This window comes from Anabrus simplex, chromosome 4 (assembly GCF_040414725.1).
Source record: "Anabrus simplex isolate iqAnaSimp1 chromosome 4, ASM4041472v1, whole genome shotgun sequence".
NCBI lineage: Eukaryota > Metazoa > Arthropoda > Insecta > Orthoptera > Tettigoniidae > Anabrus > Anabrus simplex.
In genome coordinates, this window is record NC_090268.1 from 374,775,360 (window position 1) to 374,788,628 (window position 13,269).

General features: G+C 39.5%; 1 protein-coding gene across 3 annotated transcripts in view; it reads right to left on the reverse strand.

Moving 5' to 3' along the window:
* Positions 1-13,269, reverse strand: part of pnut (septin 7-like protein pnut) — a 641,502-nt gene that overhangs the window by 243,952 nt on the left and 384,281 nt on the right. The gene's annotated exons all lie outside the window — the stretch shown is intronic.

Genomic DNA, 13,269 nt, shown 5'->3' on the forward strand with positions numbered 1-13,269 from the left:
TTAATAAATTCATTTGACCAGATATTGCGTTAATTTTCTTTCTCAAAGCGACACTTAATGGTTAATTATTTAAACTCCTACCCCTGTGATTTAAGTATAAGTCTCTATGCTATTACATATAAATTTTGCTGTACAGTTTTGTTTAAAACTGTAACGCTGGCGCCCAAATACATATAGAAATGGGAAACCATGGAGTGATAATTGATTATATTTGCGTGGCAAGCCACATATAGTTTATATTTATACTAGCAAATGTACCCGTGCTTCGCTACGGTTTTCTACATTGTATACGGATATCGACGTACATACTGTGCGTGCAGTAAATGAGATTGTTTTAAAATTGCACGAGAAACAGCATGGGGAGGTCCCCATACGTCGTTTCCAATGTAAAGTGTTTGTTACAGATTTGTGATATAACGGCAGGCTCACTTGCCTACTATTGCAAGTTATGAATCTCATTCTGTATTGACGGTTATCACTTTACAAAAGAAAATATTTATAAAATCCTCCTATCAATACAAGTCAAGTCATCTGTTAGATGAAGCAAAGTCTATACATGTTTCAGCCTAATCTCAAGGCCATCTTCAGTAGTGACTGGCATTAGGCAAACCCAATAAAGAACAAGTCACCAACATACGCAATCTCAAAAAGAAAATGAAAGATAACGATTTAATAGTAACTAAAGCAGATAAAGGTAATGCTACTGTAGTTATGGAGAAAAGTGACTACGTAAATAAAGCACAATTCTTCTTTACTAACAATAACTTTAACGCAGTAAAAAAAGACCCTACTAATAGAATACAAAGAGAGCTGAAAACTTTAATTAAGAACCTTTTATTTTTGTTTAATGACGTGGAAAAATCAAAACTGATCATCATGAATCCCAAGTTACCTACGGCGAAAGCGTTACCGAAGATTCAGAAGGCGGATGTCCCCATAAGGCCCGTTATTAACTTCAGAAGTAGTCCGACGTACAAAATATCCCAATTTATTCACAATTTTCTTAAAACACATTATTCCTTTCAAGCTAACACGTCAGTTAAAAATTCCCTGGAATTCTGCAATAGAATAAAAAATCTCACGTTACCGAAACATTACACCCTTCACTCCTTTGACATAGTAAATATGTACGCGAATGTACCCGTCAACAAAACCATCGAAATAGTAAAAAAACAATCTTTCCAAATTCAGTAAATTGACCATAGGGGAGATAGAAGAGTTTATTCAGATTCTCAAGTTTACATTAAATAATGGCTTCTTTACTTTTAATAACATCATATACCAACAGAAGGGGCTTCCTATGGGGTCACCGGCCTCGGGAATCCTCGCTGATATTTACGTAGATTTCCTCGAATACACTCACATTATAGGTAAAATTAATGGGATCAAACATTGGACTCGGTATGTGGATGATACTTTTATTATCCTGGATTCTCACATTACTGACAGCAACACCGTTCTTGAATTACTTAATAACCTGGATCCACACATAAAGTTTACGATAGAATCCGAGAACAACAATTCCCTTAATTATCTCGATTTAACTATTACTCGCAATCAGAATAAAACCATTTCTTTTAATATTTACAGGAAACCCACTCACACAATAAACACAATCCACCAAACTTCTCTACACCCAGGGACACAGAAGAAGACAGCTTACAATAGTATGATTTTCTGAGCTCTTAATGTTCCTTTATCCCGTAAGAATTTTAGAAAGGAAATCAACACCATTTATGCAATAGCCGAAGGTAATGGTTTCAGTAAAGCTTTCGTGAATATTCTCATTAAATTTAGAAATAAACCCAAGACCACCTTAGAAAAACAGTCTTCCCACAAAGAGAAGTTCACCACATTTACCTTTAATAATAATAATAATAATAATAATAATAATAATAATAATAATAATAATAATAATAATATATATCCTATTTTTGCCTGCTGTCATTTCTTGATGGATACAGTACTTTTGCATACATCTCTTGGCACAGGCCAGAGTAAAGTGTAGCTTCCACCGAAGTCCCAGTCAACATCCATGGCTGTGACAATATGGAAGCTGTTGGGGTATGAGTAGTGCTGAGTAATGACATGCAGAGCACGACTGGTGCGTCTGAGTGTTACGAAAGGTGCTGCTCATAGGGTCAGTCGTGCTGCAATAGTACTTTCTGACCCAGTGAGGAAAGCAATGGCAAACTACCTCACTCCTCATCTTGCCTAGTACGCCTCATTGTGGTGCTGTCATTGGTTTTTGCGGTTTCCTTATAACCGCATAACCTTTAGTGGTGCTATTTGAGGATCCAACCAGCCTCTGGGCTGATGACCTAACAGACAGACAGATATCCTATTTCAAACATCTTTAAAAAGCACAAGTTAAAAGTAGCTTTCAAGACCGTTCACACCAATACAAAAATGTTTTTTTAATTCTCATACTGTCAACAGCAAAAAATTTTCTAACTCTGGAATATACAAATTAAAATGCCAATCATGTCTTTCAACGTATATTGGGCAAACAGGCCGCAGTTTTAATGTAAGATATTCCGAACATCTTAAAGCCCTAAAGTATAATCGCTACTCAGCCATGAGCGAACACTGTAGAGAGAAAAATCATAAATACACAACAATTGATCAAGACTTTAAAGATCCTGCATTACGAACAGAAAGGTCCCTTACTTAATATACTAGAGAATATATATATATATATATATATATATATATCGACCAATATAACAATCCCGTCTGTAACTTAAATGAAATAAACGAAAAGAAAAATATTTTATTGGAAACCTTTGCCCCGCTCATCTGTGAACAGTTCATTAATAAAAAAGAGTTTCACTACCGACATTCTAGAACAAGAGCCGCCCTTCCATCAACACCCTCCTTCCGCGAATCACAACGTCCTTCCCTTCCTGCCCCTCCCCCTCCATTACCCCTCCCAACCACATCGACACATACACAGTACGCCACACACAGGCTTAGTTAGGAATGGGCTGCGAACGGAGTCGCGAAGAGTCGAGACTGCTATCTCTGGAACCGACACTCTCGACTCCAGTGTCGACTCCACTGATGCACCAACGCCATCTAACAAGTATTGTCGGAACTGCCTGGAATTATAGTTCCACGTTCGTCCCTTGGTAACTCGTGATACGATGAATACAAGATGATTATTTAGCCAGCAAACATTAAATATTGTTTCGAGATTTTATCATCGTTATTGTTAATGTTGTAGGTCTATTTTGGCGACGATGATAATGATGACGATAATAGTAGTGGTAATAATAATCCGATAGTATACGTTTACATATTCGCCAATATCAACTTCAAGCAGTCTAGCCCCGCGGTGTAGGAGGCAAAGCGTCCGCCTGTCACCCGGCGGCCTCCGGTTCGATTCTCGGCCAGGTTAGGTTTTTTAATTGTAAATGATTAATATCCCTGACCTGAGGCATAAAACAGAAAAAAAAGAAGCGAGTGTTTAGAGTATTATTTTACAACAAATATTTTACCAAACATTACCTCCGCAGTCCAGGGAGGCCCCGGGATCGATTCCGGCCAGGTCAGGGATTTTTACCTGTATCTCAGGTTTCGTGATGACGGTGAGGTGGAGACCGGGTCTAGAAAGCCAAGAATAACGGTCGAGAGGATTCGTCGTGCTGAACACACGTCACCTCGTAATCTACTGGCCTTCGAGCTGGGCAGGGGTCACTTGGTAGGCCAAGGCCTACCAGGGCTGTCGCGAAAAGGGACTTTTGTGTATAATAATAATAATAATAATAATAATAATGCAACAAGACTTCACGTGGTCCTTGAATTATAATGAAAACCTACAACCTGTTTTACAGTCAGTGACCGGGTCAGGAATGGAATGAATGAAGCCGCCATCCTGCGGCGAGGATAGAAATTGTACCGGCTGCCGAGGCCTGCTGCACTCCTCTGGGGCAATGATGAATGACTGACAGATGAAATGAAATGAAGTTGGAGAGTGTTGCTAGAATGAAAGATGACAGGGAAAACCGGAGTACCCGGAGAAAAACAAATTTCACGTGGAGTGACCGGGATTTGAACCACGGAATCCAGCGGTGAGAGGCCAACACGCTGCCGCCTGAGCCACGGCGGCTTTTGGTGGTTTAGTGTATTATTATTATTTAATCTCCAAAGTGCTGTGAACCCTATTTTACCATAAGGTATGTTAGGATTGTAGTTTATACAAAATATACAATTTCTCTGATAAAATTCAAAATACATAAACAGCAAAATAGACATGAACTGTTCTAATTATGTTAGTGGATTTACTCATATTAGATTCGTTTTCATCGTTCATGTGCAATTCATAATGATTTACCATCGATATCTGTTTATCAATTTCCTGATCACGACAAATAAAGACGTGAAATTAAATGTCCGTGGTCTGCTATGCCGTTACTTTCTGACATGACACGTTTAATTTTATTTCAACTACACCATTACGCTCGTCGTCTTCGTTAACGATACCGTACTTCACTCTACAATACTCTTAAAAAACCCAATGGGCAAATGAGCAGCAACATGTATGATATTTCATGTTATTTTCCGCGCCTCGACACGCAAGCGGCCCCGCAATGAGAGTGAAGTTCGCTTGGAGTCGTGAGGCTTCATGCGAAGCGACCGTGCGGCCCCGCAGTGCGCATCAGTTAACTTGGAGTCGAGAGGCTTCATGCGAACCGAGACCGGTGTTCGGAGTCGATGGAGTCGACGCTCTCGATTCCGGGCTTCAGTCGCGCCCATCCATAGGCTTAGTTGTCAATGTGACTTGAGACAGACAAGTTCATCTCCATTCGAGACGACAACTTTTAGTTACAAGTCATATGAGTTTTCTTTTTGTACATCATTTTAACTTGTTCTTCATCCACTCATATATTCCTTTTTTTTCTCATTACAGATGTTATACACGTTTTATTCGTATTATTGACGGTCTCACTACACTCCTCAGCATAGTGTTTTTATTTAACAGTCAGCAAGATCTATTAGACGAGAGGACTTTGTACCTCAATGTGTTTTTAACTCACTAATCATGATCACTGTCACTTCACATCGTTACGATTTTTAATTTGTTTGTATATTATGTAATCATTGTTTTACTACTGAAGATGGCCTTGAGATTAGGCTGAAACATGTATAGACTTTGCTTCATCTAACAGATGACTTGACTTGTATTGATAGGAGGATTTTATAAATATTTTCTTTTGTAAAGTCACTTGCCTACTGTCATTCACAATCGAGTTCGGAAGTTTACATTACATTTGCAGGCCCCATTGCCTACTGCGTGGTCACAATCGATTTGGGGAGTTTTCGTTAAAATGGCAGGCCCCCTTTCCTACTTCCAGACACATACCAGTTGAGGAGTTTTTATTAAAATGTCAGGCAAGTACCCTACTATCAGTCGAAATTGAGTTGTGCAGTTATCATCACAATGACAGGCCCCTTTTCCTACTGCTAGCCAGCTTACTGCCAGTCACACTAAGCTGGTGAGTTTCCTCCAAAATAACAGGCCACTATGCCTAATGCCAGTCATATTTTAGATGAGTACATTTGTTTATAATGGCGGGCACCCTTGCCTACTGCCAAACACAACCGGGTAGGGGAGTTTTAAACAAAACTGCATGCTCCCTTGCCTTCTGTAAGTCAAATCGAGAAGTGAATATTCATTAAAATGGTAGGCCTTCCTTACTAATGCCAGTTACACAGGAGTTGGAGAAGGACCCATTCCTACTGCCAGCAGTCAAAGTCGGTGTAGGGTGTACTGATTACAATAGCAGACACACCCTTTCTCAATCGCTACAAATCGACATTAATGAATATATATATGGACATACGAAGGTATATGCATGTTTACAATATTGCAGACCCTCATTTACAGATTAACTGCTGCTAAACGGTACGGCATAATGACAAAGGATTGTACCGTAAGGTGCAGTATTTAGCGATCTAAATGGATAGTCCTATGATATTTTCTCGCATCTCATCTATTCATGGGTCAGATTCAGTCAGAAACGTTGAATAGGTTGAAATTTGTGTAAGATTATCTTACATTGCATTACTTTTCGGATAATTGACATAGCATTTGACTCACATATGACTACTGGGTGGGCCAATGTTCGTGTAGAGTTTGATCATACTATCTTTCCTGTAAGTGATTGAAAGTATGAATTATATAGGTAAAGAGTCCAAATTTACTTAAAATCGAGAAATAGAGACGAATCTAACGTATAAGCGATACAGATACGACAAAAAGTCGTACCACCAAGGTTGAAGATCACTCCTAATTCAACGAAGATTGTGCCATCCGTTATGTGATAGGACTTCCCGTTTATCCCACGAAATGCCTCGAAACGAAGGTCTGCACCAACATTAAAATTGCTTCCATATTTCGATATTCTTCGGGGATAAAAAATGAAAAAATTAAAGATCCGTGAAGTCTTTCGTTCGTTACAGGCTGAAATGCATAATTTTGCCAAATTTCAATTTTCTTGCTTGTCTGGCAGATTATGCTGCAATCTGTATTTTGGGTGAGGGGGTAAAAATTATGACTTTCAGGAAATTAAACAAAAAAATATGCAGATCATTATCACCCCTCAAACGGGTATCTGTACGAAAATTTCACCAAAATAGTCAATGTACAGGCACACACAGTCGTTACGATTTCATTTATATAGATACATAAGGAATCTGCTCCACGTACAACGCATTTTGGCTACGTCCGCTGGACTTAACCTGCAAAACCAACCGTTTATGATATCTCATTTATTAATCCTCCTGTAGAAAAATTCACATGAGAACAAAAGTTTTAGAAATGGATTTCCATTAAGGATTGTAGATTTCGATTAATTTCGGATGTGCATATTTTGAGGAAGTGCAAAATCATCGTTCCGGTTTCGGATAAACCCCCAGTAAATTTAGGTATTCAGAAATAATATTGGCCCTAAAACCTACACAAGGACAGGTGGATTCTAAATATCAAGTTTGGTAGAAATATATTCAGTAGTTTTCAAGTTATAAAAACTCATACAATCAAACCGACAAACAGACACCAAAGTTAAGAAATATGCAGATGGTCATTATTACAACTGAAACGAATAACTGTACGGAAATTCCGCCAAAATAGCCAATATATAGACAGACGGTCGTTGCGATTATATTTATATAGATGACAGATAAGCATGGGCACGTTTGAAAGTGCAAACCTTCATTTCGAGATTTACTGCTCCTAAACGGTACATCATACCAACATACGGTTTGCACCCTCAGACGTCCCTTTTATCGCTCTACACGTCTGGTGTTAAAACATTTTCTCGTATCTCACATATTTATGGGTTCGATGAGTTACGATATTTGAATGGGGTGAAATTTGGGTACATTTTCATCATTTTACATTATTTTTCACATACTTATGTGGAAGCTAGAATCATGAAATTGGGTTCGCATATAGCCATTGGTCGTGTCAATGTGCGTGCCAAATTCGATGACTCTACCTTTCCTATAAGTGTGTCAAACTAAGTAATACACGTGTTAAAAGCACAAAATTTACGAACCATCGAAATATACAGCCAAATCTACCCTATAAGGGAGAGGAGAAGAGATACGACAAAATATCACAGGACCAAAGTTGTAGATCACTCGAAATTGTACGGAGATCGTGCCATCCGTTTTGTGATAGGACTTACCGTTTAGCCGCGAAATACCTCGAAACGAAGGTCTGCACCGTCATTAAATTGCCTATATTTCGATACTATTCGGCATAAAAAGTGAAATATTTAAATATCTTTGAAGTTTTCCGTAGGTTACCGGCTAAAACGTATAAACTTGCTTTATTTCAATTTTTCAGCTCGTGTGGCAGATTGTGAGGCAATCTTGATTTTGGGCGGGGGGGGGGGGGTTAAAATTTAGGACTTCCAGGGAACTATAGCTAAAAATATGCAGGTGGTCATTATTACCCCTTAAACGGAAAGCTGTACGAAAATTTCGCCAAAATAGTCAATACACAGACACACGGTCGTTACGATATGATTTATCTAGATAGATAAGGAATCTGCTCCACGTATAACACCTTTTGGGCTACGTCCGCTAGACTTAGCCTGAAAACCGACCTTTCATGTTATCTCTCTTATTAATCCTCCCGTTGAAAAATGCACATGAGAAAAAGAAATTAGAATTGGATTTCCAAACAGTCTGATCGATTTCCAGTCAGGGTGGCCTTGTACTTGATATATTGTGGGAGAGTAAAAATCACCATTTCGGTTCCTTATAAAACCCCAGTCCATTCCGGGAATTTGAAATGGTATAAACCTTAAAACCTACCCTTGGAGAGGTGGGCGCTAAATATAAAGTTTGGTTGAAATATCTCAGTAGTTTTCAAGTTGTAAGAAATACGCTTTACGCGTTAAGTCCGGTGGAACTTGTACCGAAAAACGGTCCGTTAATGATATCTCCGTTATTAATCCTGGTATCGAAATGATGCACATGAGAAAAAAGGGTTTAGAAATTAATTTCCATTAAGGCAGGTAGATTTCCATTAAGTTTGGTTGGTATATTTTGAGGGAGTGCAAAATCACGGTTTCGGTTTCGTATAAACCCCCAATTAGTTCAGGGATTTAGAAACAATATTTGCCTTAAAATCTACCCAAGGACATGTGGATTCTAAATATGAAGTTTGGGGGAAATATATCCAGTAGTTTTCAAGTTATAGAAAGACAAACAGACCAACAAACAAACAAACTAACTAACTAACTAACTAACAGACACCAAGGAAACCTACCCTTGGACAGATGGATGCTATATATAAAGTTTGGTTCAAATATCTTCAGTAGTTTTCAAATTGTAAGAAATACGCTTTACACGCACCCGCTTTTACGTTTGTACCGAAAAACCTACCCCATGATAGGTGGATTCTAAATATGAAGTTTGGTGGAAATATATCCAGTAGTTTTCAAGTTATTGAGGGACAGACAGACACCAAAGCTAAAAATGATGCAGATGGTCATTATTACACCTGAAACGGATAACTGTACGGAAATTACGCCAAAATAATCAATGTACAGACACACGGTCGTTACGATTTTATTTATATAGATTCATGTGTCCCCAGCTATTAACTTTCGTCTCCTCAAGTGTGAACCTTAGGAGAGCGAACAGTTACAACATATGCCACGTAATACTTTGTTACAGATTGAATGAAGTATATCAAAGCCTACTTCACTTGTCTCCTTGATCATTTCACAAAAGAGATGTCATCACTACAAACAACTTTGTGATTCTTTTGAAGTTTTACTGAATCCTCTGCTTCGCTTATTAAGATCGAAGGTCCTTACTCCGATGCTGCTAGATTTCGATGCAGGTTAGGATTGAACTCGCAGTCTTGAATGTCTTATAAATATAATGTTTGCAGAGTACTGTTTCCAACTGTCAACTACTAATTCCATTCAACGATTACATCTCCATCTTTCCCTTCAACAGACTATGAAAAAGTTTTAAAAAAAGAAGTTCGTTTATTTTTATGAAAAAATTCCGGCGCTGATTGCACCGTATATGTGCTTCAATTTTTTCTTTACATGTTTCATGAATTTCCTGTGCTTTATCTCACCTGCAGTTTTTCTGTATTTCGCGGCATGTGAAGCGTGCAATTGCCGGCTCAGATTCGCAGTGGGCAGAAGCTGGTTCAAATCCACTTTTCACTTTTCCGACAGTAACAGCGGGCAAACCAATCAGACTGCAGGATGTCCTCAAAACGCTTATTACACATAGGTAGGCCATTCTACCAGCAACAATGGCACACCACGGACCTCACATCCGTGAGCGAGTAGTTGATCTCGTAGAACAAGGAAATCTAAATGCAACAGAGGTTGGAGGACGCAAAGAGATCCCACGGAATACAGCAACGTGTTGGATAAGATGTTTTGTAGAATCGGGAGACGTAAGCTGACGTGCTAGTTCGGGTTCATGGCGAGTCTCGAGCGGGAACAGGACGACAGCTTAATCGCCGGGGCCAATTCCACCACGTTGATTAAAAAAAAAAAAAAAAAAAGGAAGGAAACGTGCTACGGGAATGGTTCAATGTCATTCTCCGACGAGAACAAGTTTTCCTCGGCGAACGATGGACCGGTTCGCGTGTTTCGTCCCTTCGACACCCGACACAATCTAGCATACTGTACGTGGCCGAGCATTGGCGCTCAGACCGTGTATCTGTTACTTGTTGGGGTTGGATGAGCTCTCGCGGGATAGAACTGTTACACAGAATCGAGCAAAGTCTCACCGCCGGGCAATACATGCACATTTTAGAGAATATTATGGTCCCTTTCATGCGAGTGCTTCATCCCACCAGGGTTATATAAATTCAGCAGAACCTGTCTCCGACCCACACGTCCAGATTAGTTCAGGAATAATTCGCAAGGCAAGGTCAAAGGTCAGGTCGAGCTTATCGACTGGCCTCCTTGTGGGGCAGACGTGCATCCCATCTAGAACGTGTGCACCGAGACGAAGAAGGTATGAAGACCTGGCCCGATAGCACGCCAAATATGAACAACGCTCTGTGGGATGCTGCCAGTGTGGCTGAGTGGTCCTCTTACTGGGAGGACCACCCAACGGCCCTCTTTAGGGTCACAAATATGTCCATTCACTGTCAATTACGGCAGGATAAAACAAAGGAAATTACGTGATTCGCCATATAAGTCAGCGTAGGAATACAAATGAACATAAAAATATTTTACCCTACCGAGACTAACTCTTAACATCAGAGGCGAGGGGCAGAACTCCCGATTTAGCACGCCCGGTTACCACCTTGGCTGACAGAGCCTACACATTTGGAGCACTTCACGAACCTGTAACACAACAGTCAGACGAAATATAGTACATACATTGCGACTAATGTGGCCACTGGAAGGGTATATTATGCACCATGCCGAGACGTAATAAGCCATGTCCTATGGCCGTATAAGGACAACGAAATAGAACCAAATACTTTAACATGATAATACCGGACAGCTTGCAGTTTTCAGCGAGAAAGCCGATAGTGCTGCTACCTACATGGCTTGGTGTGACCAACTCTTCAAAAAAATATTGCCATCTCTATGATTTTTGGCGCACTGCCGTGTTGTTTATAACGTATCGGTGTTTGTCGATTTCACTAAATAATCTTACATTGCAGTTATATTCCAAAAAAAAAAAAAAAAGTGTTATGCGCTGAACAAATTACCCAGCAAGATGGGAACTGATAAGGACCGCACGCATTAAAAAATGTAATGACCTCGCATCTGTGTTGAGGTTACATTCTATGCCCCTTGTATTAAGAAATTCAATCAAATACCCTACAGAAATGTTAGTGGGACGTAAAACCAATAATATTAACAAATATGCAACTCTAGTATACACAAGCTTGAGGGTCCATATTGTTAAACAGTGCCATAAATTTCACAACCGAAAACTTGTGGGCCTGAAGCGTAATGGTTATCGCGGTAGTCTTGAAATTGAAAATTGAAGGCCATGAGTTTCGAATCCATTCACCTTTTCTTTTACTGTAAGAAAATAATAATAATAATAATAATAATAATAATAATAATAATAATAATAATAATAATAATAATAATACTTTTAAATAATAATAATAATAATAATAATACTTTTCTTTACGTCCCACTAAGTTCTTTTACGGTTTTCGGAGCCGCCGAGGTGCCGGAATATAGTCCCGCAGGAATTCTTTACATGCCAGTAAATCTACCTACACGAGGCTGACGTATTTGAGCACCTTCAAATACCACCGGACTGAGCCAGGATAGAACCTGCCAAATTGGATCAGAAGGCCATCGCATCAACCGTCTGAACCACTCGGCCCTGCGTAAGAAGATTATTTCAGAGTATTATTGGCATAGGCTTGAGCACCAGTCCAACTAATTTAATACGTGTGTATGGTAATTCTTCATGCATACATTTGTGAAAGAGACTTTAGGAAATCCTGAACGCTTCATCCTTGTCAGGAACATCGTAGTTCACTCACGTAACCCAAATGTGTGTTATATATATGATGTGTTTCTGTCTTCAGAAGTAAAACAGAAAATTCAAAGAACAGCAAAAGCGAGATAGCAGCGTGAGGTTGAGTTGCTCTGTACAGTTCGGGAAGATCGGCCGTACCGAAGAAAATAATAATAATAATAATAATAATAATAATAATAATAATAATAATAATAATAATAATAATAATAATAAGTCAACATAATGGACTAAACTACTGTTTCTTAATTACAGCTTCTTCTCTTTCCCAAGATCTTAATAAATCATGGATGTTGTTATTTTCCCCGTTGGCTCTTTGGCTGAATGGTTAGCGGTTCGTGCCGCCAGCCCCCCCCCCCCCCCTTTTCATTCTTCGGAGTGTTGGACCTCTTCCATTTCCCTTCTGATTAGTGGTAGTAGAGGATGGCTGGCCAGTTGTACTTCCTCTTAAAATAATCACCACCACAGAATGGTCAGCGTACTGGCCTTCGGTTCAGAGGGCCCAGGTACGATTCCCGGCTGAGTCGGAGATTTTAATCGCGTCTGTTAATTCCTGTAGATCGAGGGCTACGAGTTTGTGTTCGTATTCATACTCATCTTGAAGTATATACAATACATCATACGAAAATCAACCATAAAAACACGCAATAGTGAGTACGGTAAATATCCCTCCACATATGATTGGTGTTATGAAAGGCATCCGGCCGGAAAACTAGGCTAAGTCCATATAAAATCCTGCGCTATGTAATGGAGAAAAGGCTAGAAAGAAGAGAAGAGTGTAGTCATTAAATATTTTCCCCAGAGGCTGGGTGGATCCTCAAACAGATTCTGCTTTATAATTTTTAAGACATAGCGAAAGGCATGGCTAATATAATGCTCGTTTGGAGGTTTATGAAGGAGGAATTTCATATTTTAAAATTTCATTCTTAATTATTATGATTATTCAATTATTTTAACAAAATACTCCCAATGAGTGTAGTGCATTCCTCTCAGCTGTAGCATAGACAAGTACGCAGTTCACACCAACACGCTAGATGTCACCACCGTCGCTGGTCGCACTCCACTCAATGCTGTTGAGATAGAGCTGTCCGGTATTGGTGTATTTGATAGAACGTAACTCGGCATGGCCATCTTGCAAGCCCTACTCTCCCATCTCTACATGTAGCAGGCAACCATACCTTCCAGGGGACCCTGACTTTCTGTCGGCAAGAGTATAATATACTCCACTCACTGGGAATAGTCACCACTCTCAGAGCTTAA